The sequence below is a fragment of the Diplotaxodon limnothrissa genome, linkage group LG6 (genome assembly GCF_057381915.1).
Source record: "Diplotaxodon limnothrissa isolate DT_005_m linkage group LG6, D_limnothrissa_male_GT1.1, whole genome shotgun sequence".
In the NCBI taxonomy this organism is placed as follows: domain Eukaryota; kingdom Metazoa; phylum Chordata; class Actinopteri; order Cichliformes; family Cichlidae; genus Diplotaxodon; species Diplotaxodon limnothrissa.
The window spans coordinates 10,829,232-10,840,074 of NC_140601.1; positions in this window are offsets into that span (position 1 = coordinate 10,829,232).

Below are 10,843 nucleotides of genomic sequence, written 5' to 3' on the forward strand. Positions count from 1 at the left end.
GATCAGGACGCTCTGAACACTAGAAAGAGAGAAGACAAGGTTTAGTGGCTGGGTCTGTGAAGTCCTGGTGAGTATGAACCATAAACAGATTTTATCTTACTTTAGCAGGTGGAGCAATGGCAAGAGAGGGATAAGTGGTCTGAGTGAGGCAGTGTGGGCTACAGGAAGAGGGGATCAGTCGAGTACTGTGACAGGAGGACAGGCAGGTGAGTGAATCCAAAAGGTGCTGTGATGCAAAGAGCTGCCGAGTACAAACCAGTGTCCGGATAAAAGAGTGTATTGCCAGAGGGAAGTGACAGGATGGCTGAGGGTAGGAAAACACAAGGTGAATAAATATTACTATAAACAAAACTCTTTCTGTGAAACACTATGACGGTCAGCACTAATTGCTATTAGCTGATGACTTGGCAAAGAGTAGTGTTGCGTGCTGGTCTAAGTACTGGCAGCTCAATTACCAGCAGGTGTGGAGACATGCAGAAATGTAGCGACTCGGCCCAGCGGTGGAAACCGTGACTCTGTGAAAAGCCTCAGCATTCACTCCGAGCATGACTCTTTTGATAGAATCGTAGCAGGGCTGCAGTCTGGAGTTTGGTCTTAGTCACTAAAACTCAGTTCTAACACAAACCCCCTGTTAGATTCTTTGTTTCGAGGCTGGCTCTCCACTCCAATGATAATCGTGCTTATCATTCCAGCCCTGTTTCTCTGTTTTGTAGCACCATGTCTGAGGCTGATACAGTTGGTTCAGTGTACACCAGACTCAGAGTGGAAACTTTTGAGACTCTGCTGCTCCTCTGTGCCAAGCTGACCTTACTGAATGGAAGGCTTCATATTGTCTTATTTTGTAGCTGCCATACTTGTTCAATCACATTGCTGCAACAAACCTTGTAAAGGTCCAGAACTTAACCCAATTAAAATTTTGTGAAGAATGCTAATGGATGCCCACAATGAACTGAAGCAACGGTGGAAAGAAGATGGGCCAAAATTCATCCATAATGATGTGGAAAAACTGATAAAGTCATACAGGAAATAATTACTTCACATTGTTACTTGTACAGGTGAGTCTACAAGCAGCTGAATCATGGGGTGTAGTTTTTCACAGGACTCCTCTTATAAAACTTTATTTTTCACATGAAAGCTAAAAACACTGAAGCTGTAAAACTGTCAACATTTTTCTGTAAAAAAAAAAAAAAGTAAAGAAAAATCCTAAATGAAATTAGTGACGGCCAACAGCACGAAAGACTGTGGGCACCCCAGCTTGAAACTGACACACATGTGAGCTCATTTATGTATACAAACATACTGCATCCCATCACAGCAACTTACTTCAAAGTCATAATGTTAAGGCTAAAACATGTCATAATAGCTTTAGGAGGATTAGGATGATTCATGCCAGGGACCCCACATGGTTCCCAGAAATACCAACGTCTTTTTTCCATTACATAACTGGTTAGACACCAACTTTACAACTGGATGGAATTACAGCATTATGTGCCCTGCTAATTATTATGGTCACATGTTAAAAACCCTACATACTCCAGTGTTCAAATGTTCAACTTATAGCATTCAATGTATATATAATAAAATGTATAATTTCATTGTACATTCTTGGACAATGGCAATAAAGTATTTTATTATTATTATTTATAATTATTATTATTTGAAGCATAAATAATTACAGTGTTGTTTAAAAAGTAAAATTCTAGTATTTTACTTGTTCGTTATTTGGCTCATATGTGTGTGTCTGCACTGCACCTGTGCGGTTTATCAATCCAGCTTGCGTTAGCTGATAAATCACTACTCCACACTTTAATCTACAGACGGTAACTTTTGTCTTAAAAAACAAAACAAAACATGGAGACAGCCAATATGCTAATGTTGGTACTTAGTTGGCTGTAGTTATATCCTAAACACTTTTTGTCGATACTTAATGTTAGCATATTCTATGAACTTGGAAATTTGCTTGGTGTCTAAGGTGTCTAGTTTAGAAATTATTACAGTTTCTCATCAAATGTAATACTGAGTTGGTCATTTTTTTAAAGCTAGGCTTGTCCTGGTCTTGACATCTCCATTGCAGCTTTTGCGCCTCTGTCTCTCTTACCTCCTCTTGCTCACCCTGAATGAGGACCACAGCAGTGAGTCTTCTGCACACCTGTTTCTCATCTTCTCAGTTCACTGCAAAGCTTAAGTATCAGCCTCCGCTTCCTTTGTAAGTACAGTTACTTTCATTGTAAGTAACTATACTGGACTGATTGGACTTTTTGATTATTCATCCTGCCACATTATTTTTCATTTGACTTTAATTCTATTTCTCTTATTGTCCTATACTTTTACAATAACCTAAATATTTCTAACAAATCTACAGAAATCTGTAATTTTATTCAATTTCATTTCATTTGGTCCCTCGTTAATGGCGTCATATATTTTATATTCTTGCTAGCCATCAAGCTAGTGACTTGTAATGTTAGAACCACCTCATAAACTGATTTTTGTATGATTGTTCTGACCATGGGTAGCAGCTCTAGGATATCTTCCGACTGAAATTAATGTCATATAATGTTAGTTAAACAAGATGCATTGGTAGCAGACCAGTTATTATTACATTAGCTACATTACTTTTAGCTTTTTTATTAGCGTGACAACATTATATGAATCTCAACAACAAAAGGTGAAGAGAATAAAACTGGAATATTGTGCATGCAGCCAGAGAGGGCAGGATTTTAACTCTATTAAAAAGATTTTTGCCTTAGCTACCAGTCTTTTATTTTTGTGTTTTTGCTCCCTTTCGTGTTTCCTGATTGATTTCCGCACAAGTGTTCTCCTCCCAGACTACCCTTCTCTTCCTGTCTAAACACACAAAGCCTTAAGATGTTCAAACCATTGAGAAAGAAGCTAAGGGCAACAATGGAGAGATCAACTGAATAACAGCCTTATACCCCATAACAATAATTAAAACCAAGATTTATGACAAGTTTGGTTTAAAATTACAGTAATTATTCAACACTTTATTTCTTTTGCTTTTTCATTGCTCAATATTTTGTATTCATTGAGACACAAGAGTGAAGTAAATGAGTTCCAAGAAAGCTGTATTACCATTTACTTTGTTGTATTCCATTAATTTAACAGAACTGCTCGTGTGCGGGACCGATCTTAAACAATGCTTTGATTATTATTATTATTATCATTTTAATGGATAAGGCAGAAAATTATTTGATGGATAAGGTTTTAGAGCTTTGAGTTTTGGAGACAGTTTTTAAATTTGGCAATACAGAAGAAGTGAAAAATGCAGCTGTCTTTATCCACTAGTTTCCATGGAAATATTGGTCAGTTTGTTTTCAGAGAGAGTGCATGTCATTATTAGTAAATGGATCACAGCTCAGTAATTGTGAATTGTGAAATCTGTTATCCACATAAATCCACAGACACTGGCTTTCTCCTTGCTCTCCACTTTCTAAGTAAAAGACACTTCAGATGCAGTAGATTCTGAATCATTTCTGGCAATAACCCAAACATGAACAGAGGTGGAAGGAACTCATGTGAAGCTATGATTGAATAACAACATGATGCTCAGTGATGAAAACCATATATGACCTGTTGTTTTTCCACTCTTTTTTCTTTCATATTTTCCTGTTACGGTGGTCCATTACAATGGATCATCATGGTCAAACTGCACACTAATCACTAAAGCTGTGTAGATACACACACTGGAAGTGATTTGCAGAGACTAGAGTGACCAGAGACCATAGAAAGATATTTGACAATTTCAAGCACTGTGGGCAAAAAAACTGCTGCTGACCAAAAGTGGGCGGGACCCAAAGTAAACTGTGTGACCAAGAAGGTCTTATTCTGATTGACATAACACCTTCCAATACCACTGTCATTGATAGTGTCTTGTGTGCTTTTGCAGACTTTTTCAATTTCATTTTGTTTACATATATATGTATATATATATATATATATATATATATATATATATATATATATATATATATATATATATACATATATATATATGTGTGTGTGTGTGTGTGTGTGTGCGTATATGGAACAGAAAAACTCCCTTTCAACAGGAAGAGTGACTGATAGTGGGGTGGCGGGGACATTTGACCTTTCAGGGCCACTGTACAAAAGGTCAAGCGCTAGGCTTCAGGTTTTTAATCTCTGTATGATATAAGTGAGAGCAGACATGGTCATTCTGAGCAGCCCCACCCACTTGTTGTTTAAACCTTCAGTTTGCAAGGGGCAGCCAATCAGAAGAAAGCAGGTTTAAAAGGGAGGAAACTATTGAGCTGCTCAAGTAGTGTCCAAAATAAAAAGATGAAACATTTGGAGTTTGAAATGAGCATAACTAGTCTGCTTTAATCTGCAAATATCTCCTTGGGCGAGACTCATGATCATTTTCATTGCATGTAAAGACTCACTGTAGCCATCTGTCAGTCTATCAAGTTTACGATTTTTCACATTTCTACTTTTAAGACTCTAATTTACCAGAATTTCACAACAAAAGGTTGGCAGCTGTGGCTCTGGGAGCAATGTTGGTTGTTCAATCACAGGTTTGGCGTTTTGGTTCCCAGTCTGTGCACTTGTCCATGGGTAGGAAAGTGAAGCTAAGTCCCCAGCTTCACATTGTGTCACTCAGTTCATGGCAAGTGTGTAAACAATTTGGGTACCATGACAGAAACAGTGATCAAAGTATCTGAAAACTGATTGTTGAGCAGGACATACACAACTTTCTCACCGTCTCGCTGTCTTTGCCGAGCAGTTTCCTTCATGGTTTTCTTTGATGCTCTTTTTTAAATGAAGATAAATACACTGCATCTTAGCCTGCATCCATGGCATCTACTCAGTTCTTTCCTTAACTGTGAAAAATTGGTTTGTAAATAAATCCTATTGTGCATGATGACGCTTCTCACACTGCTGCAAAGCCAGTATTCACGGCTGAGTGAGCGCAGTGAAGATGTTTTAATGTAGCAGCCCCGAGGACAGCAAGTTAACTACTGGATTGAGATTAAGTGGATTTCATGTTGCTATGGACAATGTTATTACTGCACACCCACACCCACACGAGCCTTTAGTTATACCTACGCTATTTAGTATAGATTTATTTTGGGTTTGACCCCATTTTTAAGTGGCATTTGATACTGCAGCCAGCAATAGTGGTTTGTGGTTTGCGTGTTGGCACATATAAAAGCTTCCAAAGAGTGTTTTGTTGGAATGTCCATGTATTCGAGACAACTATGTAAATATCAGGTCTTAGTTTTCTCTGCTCTACTTGTGCTTTTGTGAAAATTGGCCAGCTGGTCAGAGTTTGACATGGTTGTTCAGCTGTGCAATGTAAAATGAGAGCTATTAGCTCATGTTGAAGTCAGGGGGGTTCACTGGAATTGCTGAGTCATTTAATTCTGTCACAGGGCGTTTTCATACTTGGCCTAAATACTCAAAATCTCCATCCAGCAGCATTTCTTTGGAAGACAAAGACAATATTAGAGGTTTTACTACATTTATTGGCCACTTACTTAAATATATGTGTTCAACTTCTCCTTAAAGCAAATCTCTATATGTAGTATCAGCCAGTCACATGGCAGCAACTCAATGCATTTAGAAATGTAGATGTGGCGTGCTGACGTTCAAACTGAGAATCAGAATGGAGAAAAAAGGTGATTTAACTGACATTGAACGTGACATGATTGTTGGTGTCCCTGGTGCTGGTCTGAGTAATTCAGAAACTGCTAATCTGCTGGGATTTTCCCACACAGCCGTCTCTGGGGTTTACAGAAAATGGTCCAAAAAGAAGAACGTATCAAGTGAGTTTCAGTTCTCTGGGTGAAATTACCTTGTTAATCCCAGAGGTCAGAAGAAAGACAGATCACCCTGTTAGCACCTTCTGTCACCACAGGACACTGAGATTACAATCCACTCAATAGAAGAATGGAAACATAGCCTGGTCTGATAAGTCTTAATTTCTGCTGCAACATTCAGACTGTAGAGTCGAAATGAAAGTATGTATCCACCCTGGGTGCAGTTCCCCCCTCCAGGGGCAAGGGTACCTAGACCCGGTTTGTAGAGTACGCTTGGGGAGTGTGATTGTGTGTACAGCGTCTCTTTATGTCTGTCTCCACGTTGGTTGAGTGTGGAGTAAGTGCATATGAGAGCATGAGGGTGGGAATGGATGTTTGTATCTGTGTGTGCCTGTATGTCTGTGTCTATATGTCAGGTTGGGTGTCAGGCGCCACCTCTCTGGGGACATCTCAGGCCCTCCAAGGTTTGGAGGCCTATCTCCCCCTACCACCACTTCCCCTGCCAGTGGCGGACTCCCTCAGACATCGGTGCGTTGGTGGTTCTTTGTGTCCGGGGATGGGGGTCCAGGTACACACTGGCTCACTCCTTGGCGGCCGCTTATCGGGGCCTGGAGCCTGGGGCTCGCTCGGGCCACTTCGGAGGTGGGGTGCCCCCGGCCTCTCGGCCTGGGGCTCGGTCACTCAGGCACGGCTGGCTGCCGGCGGAGCTCACGGGCGCGTCACTGCAACTTCCTCTGGCTTCTGCTCCGCGGCTGCTGAGTGAGCCCTCATCTGGGACTCTCCTCAGCTCTTTCTGGGACAGTGGCGCAGCTGCCCCTCTGTTGGTCTTCCTTGGTCTCTTGTGTTCTGGGGGCCTCTGGATGTCTGGAGTTTTGATCTCTCCATACCTGCTTCATGCCCTGGAGGACGGGGCTGTGGCCCCCCCACACCCTCTAGCAGATTATTACATGAAGGAACCTTTAAAAAAAAAACAAAAAAAAAAACAAGCGCGTCCATGCTCACAGGTGTACACACGGGTGATCACACCCACAAACTACACCCTTTTTGGCTCCTACCTCAAAGCACACTGTGTTCTGTTGATCTTATGTGCTGCACAATAATGTTTAATATTTAGTATTTACTGTCATATTCCCATATATCATTGTGATGTTGTTTATTCTATTACTCTTGTTCTCCTCTGCTTGTTTTCTTTTTTTCTTTCTCAGCAGGTGATCCAGGTGATTGATATATGCATTTTTTTTTCTCTGCCCGTTCTGTTGGTTTTTGTCTTTTGCCCTTCTCCCCCGTCCCTCTTCTCAGCTGTTTCTCTTTCCCTCTTTCTTTCTCCCCTTCTTTCCCCCAGTCAAGTCTGTCCCGTATTCAGTAAGTGAAAATAAAATGAACAATAAAAGGTGAATCAAATGGACCATTACGGCAAGGCTGGGATGGTCAATTTGGTAAAGTAAATCCGTTGGGCATCTTTCTTTGCCTTTAGACAACAATTCTGATGGCAAAAGAGCCAAACGGGACAGGCAAAAAAAAAAAAAAAAAAGTATGTATCCACCCTACCTTAAATCAACAGTTCGGGATTCTGGTGGTGTAATAATCATTGTTTGAAAATGTTTGAGTCATTTAGTACCAACTGAGCATTGTTTGACTGCCACAGCCTACCTGGGTATTGTTGCTGACCATGTCCATCCCTTTATGACCACAGTGCATCCATCTGGGCTGCTTTCAGCAGTAAAACACACAGTTTTGCATTATCGATGTGCAGTCAACAAGTCTGCAGCTATCATGTCAGTATGGACCAAAGTCTCTCATGAATGACCTTACTGCAGCAACCTTTCTGAATCTCTGTAAAGAATAATTAAAATAGTTCTGAAGGGAAAAGAGGGTTTAATTTGGTACAAGCAAGATGTAACTGGCAAAGAGATTGGCGAATGTAAGTGGTAATTTATAAATCATAAACCAAACAGCTGGAATCTATCACAGTTAAACTCAGCTCTTTGTTGCAGACCCAAGTTACTCTTTTTGTTAGCCAACTGCAAACTTCACATTATGTTATTAAAAAAACATCTTATATTGACATTGGCACAACAGCAAGGAGTTGTTGCATCACACCTATTTTCATACTCAGTATTCATTTTGATCCCAACTACACACCGGTAAAGTTCGGTGACTCCGTCTTGTACCAATGTCTCCAGCATTTGAACATTACAAAAAACACAATTGCATAAATTATCACACCCAGAACGCTTTGATTATCATAACTTGCTGAAGCAACGGGTAGAAGTGCTGAGTGTTAATTTTGCAAAGTGTATTCAGAGAGATTGAGCATGACAGAATGAGAAAAATATGTGGACGTGGAGGAGCCTGCTCACAGAAAAGGAAGAGAAGAGTGTGGTGTGATGTAGCAAGAGAGGGCAACAGAATATAGGAAGTGCCAGGAGGATTGCCATGATTTATACATTGGGGAAACCAAATGACCTCTGGCGAAGTGGATGGCACAACACAGAAGAGCTAACTCATCAGGGCAAAGACCTCGGAGTCTATTCAGACCTGCAGGCCAGTGGACAATCTTTCAATGATGAGGAGCAACGCTGGTTTGAGCTCGTCAAGGAGGCCCTTTACCTGGTTTTTGGGGATGTTGCTAACTCCGGGTCTGATAACAGGCACCACACCCGCAGTAGATGCGCTCGGTGTGAGGTCTCGCAGCAAGCTATCAAATACAGCGCATTTCTTGGCTTTAAAAAAAAACAAAAACGCTATGCGTCGCCAGGTGTTTCATCGGATTCGAGGTGTTACCTCCTTTGACAGTATCACAGTATCAGCTTAAAGCACTTGTTGCAGGCTGCTGAGTTTGCATATTTTGCTGTGAAGTACAGCCTGACTTTTGACCGCTTCGCCTTGGGCATTTTTAATCTGTAGCTCTGCTCTAAAAGAACTACGTACCTGGGCCCGCCTACTATCCTCGGAAACATAAAATGATTGGCTAGAAGTGTATCACAGCTCAGGAAAAAAAAGCACCGAAATAAAGCACCAAAATGTGCGCTGCTTTTCGGTCTGGTTACTACCGTTTATGTCAGAACGCACCGGACACCGGTACCCATCCCTACATGTGTGTTTATATTTAATGTAAATATTGTTGCTAATGTCTCAAAAAGGCTCAGTACAGACAGGACACACAGTATGGTGGTATCGTAGTTGGAATGAAACGAACCCCATCTGTCCTCCTCTGACTGTTTTCGCAGGCAAAGCAAAACATAAGAGCAGCGAGATGGCCGATGTCCATAACTTAATCAACATCTCAGGCCAAGCGAGCTGGCCTGTTCTTTCAGGCTCTCTCATCTGATTTATGTCCTTCTACTTTTGAATGAATGTACTGGTTTCTTGTTCCTGTATACGGTATATGCTTAACTGTTTGATAATGATGAGCTAAGCATCAGTTCACACCTGAAAGTTCCTCAGCTTCTTTTTCTACAAATTCAGACTTTTGTTTTATGAGAATAAACATATTTTAAGAACATTAACAGACACAAGGATCTTATTTTGGGACCTCGGGGAGTTTGTATTGTGTTATGTGGGAAAGTAGGAAAGTCTACAGGCTTTTTATGTTTTATCTGGTGTACACAGCTCACTAGATTTGGTATTTCCAAAGGTAGCAGCTGAGGAAAAAAGTCTTTGTTTTCTCAGTAGTGTGTAAAATTTGCAAACATAAACAGGAGACAGTCTTGAATTTTGATTATCTTGTCTAACTGTCCTTCTGTTAGTCTCTTTCTATGACACATCACTGTGAGTCAGCATCTCAGCGGCCTCAGCGTCTGGAGTTTGTCAGTCATGTTAGTGACATGTGTCATCACAAACATCTGATGAAAATGGGTATCAATTATGAGTCATTTTTTTATTCATCAATTAAATCTCTATTTGCCACTTGTGTGTAATGTCTCCCCCTAATGGTGGCCAGGATGGAATGATTGAAATATCATGATCTAAGAATCACGCAAACTGGTGTCATTTTTAATGCTGTACAAAAGTGAAATTAAACCTGTTTTATACATTCAAGACATCAGACATGATTGGCAGTCACCCTTTAATGCATGGGCTACAAAATAAATAAATAAAAATAAACAAAATCTGTGAAGGTCAATTATAAACATTATGGGGCAGGCAACACACCACTGATGGATTGTTCTTCGTGGCCCCCAAAGGCCTGTTTGAGCACTGTAGTTATGCTTGATAGAGCAGAACTGCTATTATAGTTTACAACCTGATAAAAGAGAAATTACACTGAAAATGGAAACTTCAAAATATTGAAATATCCCCCGAGGATCAGGGCTCATTTCTCAGATGGGCAAGAGACACAGAGGACAAGGTAGACAGACAGACAGACAGACAGACAGACAGACAGATAGATACCCTGCTGTGCTTACCAACAAAGATCTTTCCACCAAGTACTAAGCTGTGTTTTGCTATGGAGTCAAAATACTTATTTGAAAATCAATTTATAACTTTTATGTAATGTGTGTTTTAGGAGAGATGGTTGGTTTCTTTGGAGTGAGCACAATTACCAATAGACAGATAGATGTTAATATCTGTAATCAAATCTACCTTTTGAGAACATCGCCCTTCATCCGATTAAAAAGAAAAGATCACAGTGACTCATGAGAATCCAAGAACAGGGAGTTATGCCAAACACCTGCTCCCAGTCCCTTTGAGAATGTTGTTGTTATACATGATAAAATCAATTGAAAAGAAAAACCGTCTGTCATGTGAGAGCCCATTAAACCTTGCACCTGGGTCACTCCAAATAAAATCAACCCAATCTGAAACAAGTTGCCACCTGAGCTCCTCTAATCAGCAGAATTTTCCTTTTTTGCATGGAGTAGTTTCAGTACATTTAATGATGCCACACAATTAGGGGTGGTTTGAAATTTGGTGCATTTTAATTTACTTTGTTTTCTGAATATTTTTGAGCCGTCATCTTGTCTTAAGCTGAGGAGTTAGCCACACGACATTGTCATGTCTGCATAATCCCATGTGTTATATCACCATGTGGGACAGTTGTCTGC